This window comes from Symphalangus syndactylus, chromosome 8, assembly GCF_028878055.3.
Source record: "Symphalangus syndactylus isolate Jambi chromosome 8, NHGRI_mSymSyn1-v2.1_pri, whole genome shotgun sequence".
NCBI lineage: Eukaryota > Metazoa > Chordata > Mammalia > Primates > Hylobatidae > Symphalangus > Symphalangus syndactylus.
The window spans coordinates 39073598-39084195 of NC_072430.2; the positions used below are offsets into that span (position 1 = coordinate 39073598).

The 10598-nt window shown below is 48.1% G+C and overlaps 1 protein-coding gene across 9 annotated transcripts in view; it reads right to left on the minus strand.

Annotated features, from left to right (window-relative positions):
* The window catches only part of ADCK1 (aarF domain containing kinase 1), a 130680-nt gene extending 130186 nt beyond the window's left edge, over positions 1 to 494 (minus strand). For 7 of the 9 annotated variants that reach the window (XM_055288623.2, XM_055288622.2, XM_055288624.2 and 4 more), the window contains exon 1: positions 367 to 479. The gene's annotated coding sequence lies outside the window, so the exon portion shown is untranslated. Of the gene's footprint in view, positions 1 to 366 lie in introns of all 9 variants that reach the window. The other 2 variants (XM_055288620.2, XM_063644239.1) reach the window with 2 other exon arrangements.
* Positions 495 to 10598: the final 10104 nt, after the last annotated feature.

Here is a 10598-nt window from a genome sequence, read left to right on the forward strand (position 1 = left end):
AGGGGGTGAAGGCGTCTGGGTGAGCCACCTCCGGCCCTCCTCCAGCTCTGCCCACTCGGGTGCCTGCAAGACTGTGCCACTGAAGTGGACAGGCCACATGAAAGCCCACTGGTGTGCCAAGCTGGAGAAGTCACTGCAGGGGGGCGGGGCAATGCGAGTCACCCGAGCCACGTGGCCGCGCGCCGGGCCCAGGTGACAAGGTCATGGGGCTGTCCCTCCCGGCGCCCAGGGCGGCTGTATAGCCGGAGCAGAGGCCGACTCCCGGCGTGTCTACGCCGGTTCCCTCGCGCTCCACGCGCGGTGCGGCCCTGCCAGCCTGGTCGGCTCGAGCTCTGCGCCGGCCTCCGGCGAGCTGCCCCTACTCACCCCGAGGGAAGCAGAGCCGCGGCGCCCGGCTTACCGCCGCAACCCGGTAGCGGGGAACTAGCTGGGAACCGTGCCGGGACAGCCGCCTGACTGCGCTTGGTGAAGCCAAGGCGCGCGCGGCCTGCCGGGACTTGTAGTTCCTGGTTCCCCACGCCGCGATCCCGCGGGCAGCACTGTGGAGGCAGAGGGATCTCGGGCTTACTCCGTCAGGTGGCCTTGTTGCTTTGCCAGGGCGATGGACTTGGAATCTAACCGAAATATTTTCTTCAAGACATTCTAACTAGGTCCTAGGTTCGTGTTTAATGAATGATGAAGTAGATTTGTAGATTTTTTTTTTTATTTTGAGACTGAGTCTCACTCTGTCGCCCAAGCAGTACAGCTAATTTTTATATTTTTATTAGAGATGGGGGTTTCACCATGTTGGCCAGGCTTGTCTCGAACTCCTGACCTCAAATGATCAGCCCGCCTCGGCCTCCCAAAGTGCTGGGATTACAGGAGTGAGCCACCGCGCCCCGCCTTGTAGATTTCATTCATTCATTCATTTACTCATTTTGAGACAGAGTCTCTCTCTGTTGCCCAAGCTGGAGTGCAGTGGTGCCATCTCGCCTCACTGCAACCTCCGCCTCCCGGGTTCAAGTGATTCTCCTGCCTCAGCCTCCTGAGTAGCTGGGATTACAGGCATGCGACACCACGCCCTGCTAATTTTTTGTATTTTTAGGAGAGACGGGGTTTCGCCATTTTGCCCAGGCTGGTCTTGAACTCCTGAACTCAGGCAATCCACCCGCCTCGACTTCCCAAAGTGCTGGGATTACAAGCCTGAGCCACCTAACCCCGCCATAGATTTTAAATAAGATATTGGAACTAGTAGGCGAAGAAGAAATTTACTGACAATTGATGTATGCTGGCCGGGCGCGGTGGCTCACGCCTGTAATCCCAGCAGGCCAAGGCGAGCAGATCACCTGAGGTCGGGAGTTTGAGACCAACCTGACCAACATGGAGAAACCCCATCTCTACTAATAATAACAAAAATTAGCCAGGCGTAGTGACGCATGCCTGTAATCCCAGCTACTCTGGAGGCTGAGGCACTAGAAACCCGGGAGGCGGAAGTTGCGGTGAGCCGAGATCATGCCATTGCACTCCAGCCTGGGCAACAACAGCGAAACTCCGTCTCAAAAATAATAATAATAATGCTGGCTGGGCAGGACGCGGTAGCTCACACCTATAATCCCAGCACTTTGGGAGGGTGAGGCAGGCAGATCACTTGAGGCTAGGGGTTGGAGACCAGCCAGGCCAACATAGTGAAACCCCGTTTCTACTAAAAATAGAAAAATTAAGCCGGGTGCGGTGGCTCATTCCTGTAATCCCAGCACTTTGGGAGGCCAAGGTGGGCGGATCACTTGAGGCCGGGAATTTGACACCAGCCTGGCCAACATGGTGAAACCTGTCTCTACGAAAAATACAAAAATTAGCCTGGTGTGGTGCACGTCTGGAATCTCAGCTACTCAGGAAGCTGAGGCATGAGAGTCGCTTGAACCCAGGAGGCGGAGGTTGCAGTGAGCTGAGATCACGCCACTGCACTCCAGCCTGAGCAACACAGTGAGACTCTGTCTCCAAAAAGAAAAAGAAAAATTAGCCCGGCATAGTGGCGGGCACCTGTTATCCCAACTACTCAGGAGGCTGAGGCAGGAGAATCGCTTGAACCCGGGAGGTGGAGGTTGCAGTGAGCTGAGATTGGGCCACTGCACTCCAGCCTGGGCAACAGAGCAAGACTCGTCTCTAAATAAATAAATAAATAAATAAAATATGCTAGCTAATCTTTGTTATCTTTGGCCCTTATTCATTCATTCACTGATCTCTATTATCAAATGTTGACTTATAAGATGCACTTTGAAGACATGTATCAAAAACATTTCTCTTTTTTTTTTTTTTTGAGACAGGGTCTGGCTGTGTTGCCCAAGCTATAGTGTAGAGGCTCCATCACTGTAGCCTCAACCTCCTGTCATCAAGGTACCCTCCTGCCTCAGCCTGTGGAGTAGCTGGGACTACAAGCACATACTGCCACACCTGGCTAAATTTTTTAATTTTTTTCTCGAGAAAAGCTGGGGGGTGTGGTCTCACTATATTGCCCAGGCTGGTCTCGAATTTCTGTGCTAAGCCATCCTCCAGCCTTGGCCTCCCAAAGTGCTGGGATTACAGGTGTGAGCCACCACGCCAGGCCTCAGACGTTTGCTTATTCTATAAACGTCTGTTGAGCTATTTTTTTCATGGGGGAATTAATCCATAAGTCCAATGCAATTCCAATCAAGTTTCCAACATAATTTTTTCTGGACCTTCACAAACTAATCAAAAGTGGACATGAAAAAACAAAGGGCAGCGCAGTGGCTCGTGCCTGTAATCCCAGCACTTTGGGAGGCTAAGGCAGGTGGATCAGTTGAGGTCAGGAGTTCAAGACCAGCCTGGCCAACATGGTAAAACCTCATCTCTACTAAAATACAAAAATTAGTCAGGCATGGTGGTGCACGCCTGTAATCCCAGCTACTCAGAAGGCTGTGGCAAGAGAATCCTTGAACCCGGGAGGCAAAGGTTGCAGAGAGCCAAGATCATACCACTGAACTCTGGCCTGGGTGACAGAGCGAGACTTCATCTCAAAAACAAACAAACAAACAAACAAAAACCAAAAAAAAACACCACTTTAGGGCAAAGCATAGCCAAAATATTCTTGAAGAAGAAAAATGTGTTTCAAGGACCCACCCTTCCATGTCACCATGTATTATAAAGCTATACATATTAAGATCATGTGATATTGGAATAGGGAAAGGCAGAGGGGGAAATGGAACCACCTACAGAACCCAGAAACAGATGCAGGCATCTATGAAATGAGGTATGGCTGGAATTATAGTTCAATGAGGGAAGATAGAGTATTCAGTACATGGGCTGGAACAACCAGTTATCTGTTGGATCCCCTATGCAAAAACTAATTCAAGGTAGGTTAAAGACTTACATGGGAAATTAAAGCATTTTAAAATTACAACTTTTTTTCTTCTTACTATCATTCCCCAAAATTATAACTTTTAAAAGAAAAGAAAACATCCTTATGATCTCAGGGTAGGGTTTATTAAGTGCCATAAGCACAAACTGTAAAGAAAACTTTGATAAATTTAAACTACATTAATTAATTAAACTACATTGCCTGTAGTCCCAGCTACTCTGGAGGCCAAGGAGGGAGGATCTCTTGAGCCTGGGAGTTCGAGGCTGCGGTGAGCTATGATGGATCTTCCAGCCTGGGCAACAGAAAGAGAGCTAAACCCAGTCACTAAAAAAGAAAAAAAAAAGATAATTGCAGCACAGAGGTAGCAGTAGTATAGAGTTAAATAACACAGCCCCCACCATCTAAAGTTTGCAGTGTATAGGCATTAAGATAAGAAGATTAATAACTTCCAAATAATGTGAGAAGTGTTAAAATTGAGGTATGAACAAAGTGGCTTAGGAAGAGAAAAAAGGGAGCATTAGGCCAGGTGCAGTGGCTCACGCCTGTAATCCCAGCACTTGGGGAGGCCAAGGCAGGCGGATCACTTGAGGTCAGGAATTCCAGCCCAGCCTGGCCAACATGGTAAAACCCCCGTCTCTACTAAAAATACAAAACTTAGCTGGGTGTAGTGTCACGCGCCTGTAGCCCCAGCTGCTCGGGAGGCTGAGGCAGGATAATTACTTGAACCTAAGAGGCAGAGGTTGCAGTGAGCCAAGATCATGCCACTGCACTCCAGCCTGGGCGACAGAGCAAGACTCCATCTCAAAAAACTGATAATATATTAAAAATAAAATAATAGGGGCCAGGCACAGTGGCTCATGCCTATAATCCCAGCTGCTCAGGAGGCTCAGGTGGGAGGATAGCTTGAGCCCAGAAGGTCAAGGGTACAGTGAGCCATGACTGCACCACCGAATTCCAGCCTGGGTGACAAAGAAAAACCCAGTCTAAAAAAAAAAAAAATCACCTGGCGAGCTTTAAAAGTCCTCCTGGGCCATATCTGGCACTGGCACCCCTTCAACTACTGGGAATGGGACTGAGTCATAGGTATTTTGTAGAGCTCCCTGTAGGATTTCAATGCACAGCTGAGGTTAAAAACCCCTGATTTAGAGTCAAAGAATCTTATTTGAACTGGGTGACTCACAGCAGGTTTTCTAATTTTGGCACAACTTTAGTTTCTGTCTTGATAAAATGGAGTTAATACTATTGTCAGTCCTGCCTACCTCAAAGGTGCTTGCGAGGATCGAGTGCGATGGTGTGAGTGCTTTGGAAGCTGAATGTTGCTGTTCAGAGGAGTGTCATGACACTGAGAAGAAAATCCAAACTGTTTGCCTGACCCTCCTGTCTCCCTAGGGCCTGGCTCCACTCCCTCTCTCCAGCCTCATTTCCCATCCTTCTCTTCCCTGGCTCACTTCACTCCAACCGCATCAGCTTCCTTTCTGTTCTCAATCTGCCAAGCTGGCTGCTGTCTGGGCAGCCATTGCACTTGCTATCCCCCCATATCTTCAATGGTCTGCTCCATCCTGGCAATTTGTTCTCTGTGCTAATGTTACCCTCCAGAGAGGCCATCCCCAATTACCCCTATCTCCCCACTCATCCCCACATTCCCTGAGACACACTCTACCTCCTTACACTGTTTTATTTATTAAATGTATTTAAGATCACTTATCAATACTTGAATTTTGCAGGGAGGGGGCAGTTTGGTACAGATGTTCTTTATTTTGGTGGACCTTATGTCTGAATATAAATGATTAAAGCTCAGATTATTTCTTCTTCATGTCTTCCCATGTTACAACAGTGGTACAGGCTCAATGTGAAGAATCAAACTTGCTTTGTTGTTGTTATTGTTGCTTTTTTGTTGTTGTTATTGTTGTTTTTGAGACCAAGTCTCATTCCGTCACCCAGGCTGGAGTGCAATGGCACCATCTCGGCTCACTGCAACCTCTGCCTCCCCGGTTCAAGCAATTCTCCTGCCTCAGCCTCTCAAGTAGCTGGGATTACAGACACCTGCCACCACACCTGCCTAATTTTTTGTATTTTTAGTAGAGACAGGGTTTCGCCGTGTTGGCCAGGCTGGTCTCAAACTCCTGGCCTCACATGATCCACCCGCTTTGGCCTCTCGAAGTGCTGGGATTACAGACATGAGCCACCACAGCCGGCTTGTGATGTGAAGAGTCAGACTTGTATTTTCTTTCTTTTTTTTTTTTTTTTTTAGAGATGGAGTCTCACTCTGTTGCCCAGGCTGGAGTGCATCGGCTCACTGTGACTTCTGCCTCCCAAGTTCAAGTAATTCCCCAACCTCAGCCTCCTGAGTAACTGGGATTACAGGCGTACACCACCATGCCTGGCTAATTTTTGTATTTTAGTTGAGACGGGGTTTCACCATGTTGACCAGGCTGGTCTCAAACTCCTGACCTCAGGTGATCCGCTCACCTCAGCCTCTCAAAATGCTGGGATTACAGGTGTGAGCCACAGTGCCCAGCCTGAGAACAAGGATTTATCTGCCTCTGACTGCTGAGGAATCCCACAAAAGGCACATCACCTGAGCCCTTCAGAGTTCTTATCTGTTATAGGGAAAGGAAAAATTCCATGTGAAAAACAGCTGATAAGGCTAGGAGCCATGGCTCATGCCTGTAATCTCAGCACTTTGGGAGGCAGAGGTGGAAGGTTAGCTTGAGCTTAGGAGTTTGGGACCAGCCTGGGCAACATAGGTGAGACCTTGTATCTACTAAAAAAAAATTAAAAGAAAAAAATGTTTAAAAGAACAACTGATATATCTCAATAAGGGTAAAAAGTATGGTTTGCTTGTTTCTTTGTTTTTTGAGACAGGGTCTAGTTGTATTGCCCAGGCTAGAATGCAGTGGCGCGATCATGCCGCACTCACTACAGGCTTGACCTCCTAGGCTCGAGTAATCCTCCCACCTCAGCCTCCCAAGTAACTGGGACTACAGGCATGGTGCATCATGCCCAGATAATTTTTGTATTTTTTTGTGGAGACAGCGTCTCCCTATGTTGCCTAGACTGATCTCGAACCCCTGTGCTCAAGCCATTCTCCCTACTCAGCCTCCCAAAGTGCAGGCATGAGATGGAGTCTCACTTTGTCATCCAGGCTGGAGTGCAGTGTGATGTCGGCTCACTGCAAACTCCACCTCTCAGGTTCAAGCGTTTCTCCTGCCTCAGCCTCCTGAGTAGCTGGGACTACAGGCATGCACCACCATGCCTGGCTAATTTTTGTACTTTTAGTGGAGACAGGGTTTCACCATGTTGGCCAGGCTGGTCTCAAACTCCTGACCTCAAGTGATCTGCTCACCTTGGCCTCCCAAAGTGCTGGGATTACAGGCATGAGCCACCACACCCAGCCAAACCATGTGAATTCTTAACCAGAATTCTAAACTAATTTAGAGGGTAGAATATATATAATCCTTATGAGATATGAGATAGACATCATTATTATCCTCATTTTACAGTTGAGCAAAATAAGGTGGAGGGTTAAATAACTTGTCCAAGACCATTCTGTAAGGATAGGGCTGGGATTCAGTCCCATGAGCCTGACTCCAGAGCCCACACTCTGAAATGGGCAACCCACTCTGATCATAGATATATTTAGAGAAAGAATCATTTGAGGCAAATGTCTGGGGCCAAAGCAAACTATACCGTGAGGTCTCAACAGGAAATAGGCCAAGTGGCTCAGTAGTAATCCTATATTACCAACCATTAATTGACTACAGTGCAAAACTAAGAAGCAGTATGGACTGGAAGTTAGGCAAGCTGGCTTCCAGTCCTGCCCATGCCATGAATTAGCAACTGACCTTGGACCAGTCCTTTCCCCTTCCTGGGCCTCAGGATCCTCTTTATAAAGTGAAGGAATTTTACAGGTAGAGCTCTAAGGGCTCTTCCCACTCTCACATTCCATGATTCTTTGAGCCTATAAACAATGTCCCACTTCCTATAGAGTATGTCTCCACTCCAAAAAAATGACACTGGGCCGGGTGCGGTGACTCACACCTGTAATCTCAGCACTTTGGGAGGCCGAGGAGGGTGGATCACTTGAGGCCAGGAGTTTGAGACCAGCCTGGGCAACATAGCAAAACCCCGTCTCTACTAAAAATACAAAAATTAGCTGGGTGTGGTGGTGCATGTATGTAGTCCCAGCTACTCAGGAGGCTGAGGGAGGAGAATCGCTTGAACCCAGGAGGCGAAGATTTCAGTGAGCTGAGATTGCATCACTGCACTCCAGGTTGGGCAACAGAGAAAGACTCCATCTCAAAAAAAAAAAAAAAAGACACTGCTGTGGAGGGCACAGGTGAGTCAGCCCCCGTGCTGAACACTCTCTGTATCTTCCCAGGTGCTCTCTCCACCCTTCCTTCCTGCCCTGTGCCCCAGGAGGCTGACCTTCAAGAGCTGCATCTCTAGGCTCCCCTACTCTCTGTCTTCTAGCTGGGTTTGGCCAGTGGTGCATGAGCAGCAGATGGGAAGGCAGAGGAGAGAGAGACCTGGATGTCTGTACATATACACACTCACACACCAGCTGCTGCTGCCCTTCCTGCTGGCGTTCGGGCAGTGGCTGGGTTTTCCTCCTGTCACTGCTCCTGTCTGGATGCTTCTGCCATACCCCCAGCTGTCATTGGGCTTCAGGAACACCATTCTCACACCATGTCCCTTTAAACCTAGGGGTGATGATGGCTTCCTGCTGCTGCTAGTCCCCGGTAGCTTCCCCATTGCTTGTTGGTTCCTTTAACTGCCCATAACTCTGCTAAGTAGTCCATTCATTGAATGTTCTGTTCTGCATGTAAACCCTTGAATGTGCCATCTGTTTCCCATAGGATCCTTACTGCTACAGCCCCAGGAGCGATGGCTTTCCTCCTTGTCCTTGCTACCGTGACACTGGAAATTCCTTCGTGTGTCATGAGCCAAAACAGGAAACCTAGAGCTCCTTTAAGAGTCCTATAGGCATCCCCACCAAGCCCTACCACTAGCAGAGGACCTAGAAATAAGCACTTTTAGGGCAAGAGAGCAGGAGTCTCCAACACCAATGTTGTATGAGCCAGAAGCCTAGAAAAACTTTCGAGAGAGGAAAACATGGAGTCGGTCTGGGCATGGTAGCTGACAATCTCAGCATTTTGGGAGGGGATTACAAGCCTCAATCACTGTGCCCAGACTGACTCCAGCAGGAGAATTGCTTGAGCCCAGAAGTTCAAGACCAGCCTGGGCAACATGGTAAGAGCCTGTCTCATCAAAAAATGAAACAAGATTAACCATGTGTGGTGGCACACGCCTGTAGTCCCAGCTACTTGGGAGGCTGAGGCAGGAGAATTGTTTGAGCCCAGGAGGTTGAAGCTGCAGTGAGCCAAGATTGCACCGCTGCACTCCAGCCTGAGTGACAGAGTGAGACCCTGTCTCAAAAAAAAAAAAAAAAAGAAAAAATGGACTCACACACAAAGACCTGGGTTTGAATTCTGACTCAGCCACATACCGACTGAGACTTCCTTCGCCTTAGATTCTTCATCTGTAAATTGGGAATAATTATATCTGCCTCTCAAGCTTGCTGCAAGTATTGAATAAGACAACCCACGTGAGCGCTTAGCACAGTGCCTGGCACATACTAAATAGATGCCCAGTAAATGTTAATTCCCTTTCTATTAGGCAACTGGGAAGCCATGAAAGCAATTGGATGAGGTAAAGTGGCTTCCCCAGAAATACCATACCACCTCCTGCAGTTTTCCAGTGGAAGAGCCAGGCACTGGTATGGCAGTGAACCAAGGCAGAAAGAAAAGAACAACTCATCAGAAACCAGGCTTTTGTCAGAAAAAAAAAAAAAAAAAAAAAATGCTCAAACCCAACTGCAGTGAGCAATTAGGGAACAATAGCTAAATACTTTCTATAATTAGAGAGAGAGGAACCATCACAAGCGATCCAAGTGCCTTTGTCTGCACTGACCCTCTGCACCTAAAGAATATCTTGGCCCACGTGAGACGGATCCTGGGGATCTTGGCATCTTTTTTTAGTTTTTTTGAGAAATTAAATCTCACATCACCCTTTTGTTGACAAGAAAGGAGACCAGGAAGCCTTGAGGACCCTCTTATCAGAAAAGAAAGTCAATTGAAGATGTGACACATGCCAAGGGTGAATTAAATCCTGAAAGAGGAGGGGTCTTGCAATCTGCCCCGAGAGTTACTAACATGATGATGGTGCAGGGAATGGGTTGGCATCTCTGTAGGAGGAAGAGGCAAATCATCTTTGGCATCCACCTTTTTGCCAACATCTGAGGAGAAATAAATCCTTACTTTTTTTTTTTTTTTTTTGAGATGGAGTCTCACTCTGTCACCCAGGCTGAAAGTGCAGTGGCTTGATCTCGGCTCACTGCAACCTCTGCCTCCCGGACTCAAGAGATTCTCCTGCCTCAGCCTCTGTCTCTAAATAAATAAATAAATACGGGAGATAACCAAGCAGGAGGCACCAAGATCTGGCAAAATTCATGAAGGTGATACCTGAATGACTAAACTTTGGAAAACATTGCCAAAGTCAAATATGCTGTGACAGTCATACTCAAATAGGGTGATCTTTGTCCCCCAGGGGATCTTTGGCAATGTCTGGAGACATTGTGATTGTCATGACTTCGGAGATGCTACTGGCATCTAGTGGGCAGAGGTCAAGTGTGTTGTTGGACATCTTACAATGCACAGAACTGGCCTTCACAACAAAGAACTGTCCAGTTCCAAATGTCAACAGTGTCACTGTGGAGAAACCCTGGTCAATATATCAGGTGAAGTCCGAACCCAGACTTGCCATGAACATGACTTCCTTCCAGCTGGCCCCTCACCTATTCCATACTGTCTGCCTCCTTGCTCCTTTGCTGGCCCTCCCCCTGCTCCCTTCCGTCTACTGCACACTCCAAATCTTGCCCAGCCTTTAAGGTCAACTCTTTGACTTTCTTATTTTATTTTATTTTTTTTTTTTTTTTGAGATAGAGTCTTGCTCTGTCGCCCAGGCTAGAGTACAGTGGCGCGATCTTGGCTCACTGCAAGCTCCGCCTCCTGGGCTCACGCAATTCTCCTGCCTCAGCCTCCCAAGTAGCTGGGACTACAGGCGCCCACCACCCTGCCTGGCTAATTTTTTTATGTATTTTTAGTAGAGACGGGGTTTCACTATGTTAGCCAGGATGGTCTCGATCTCCTGACCTTGTGATCCGCCCGCCTCGGCCTCCCAA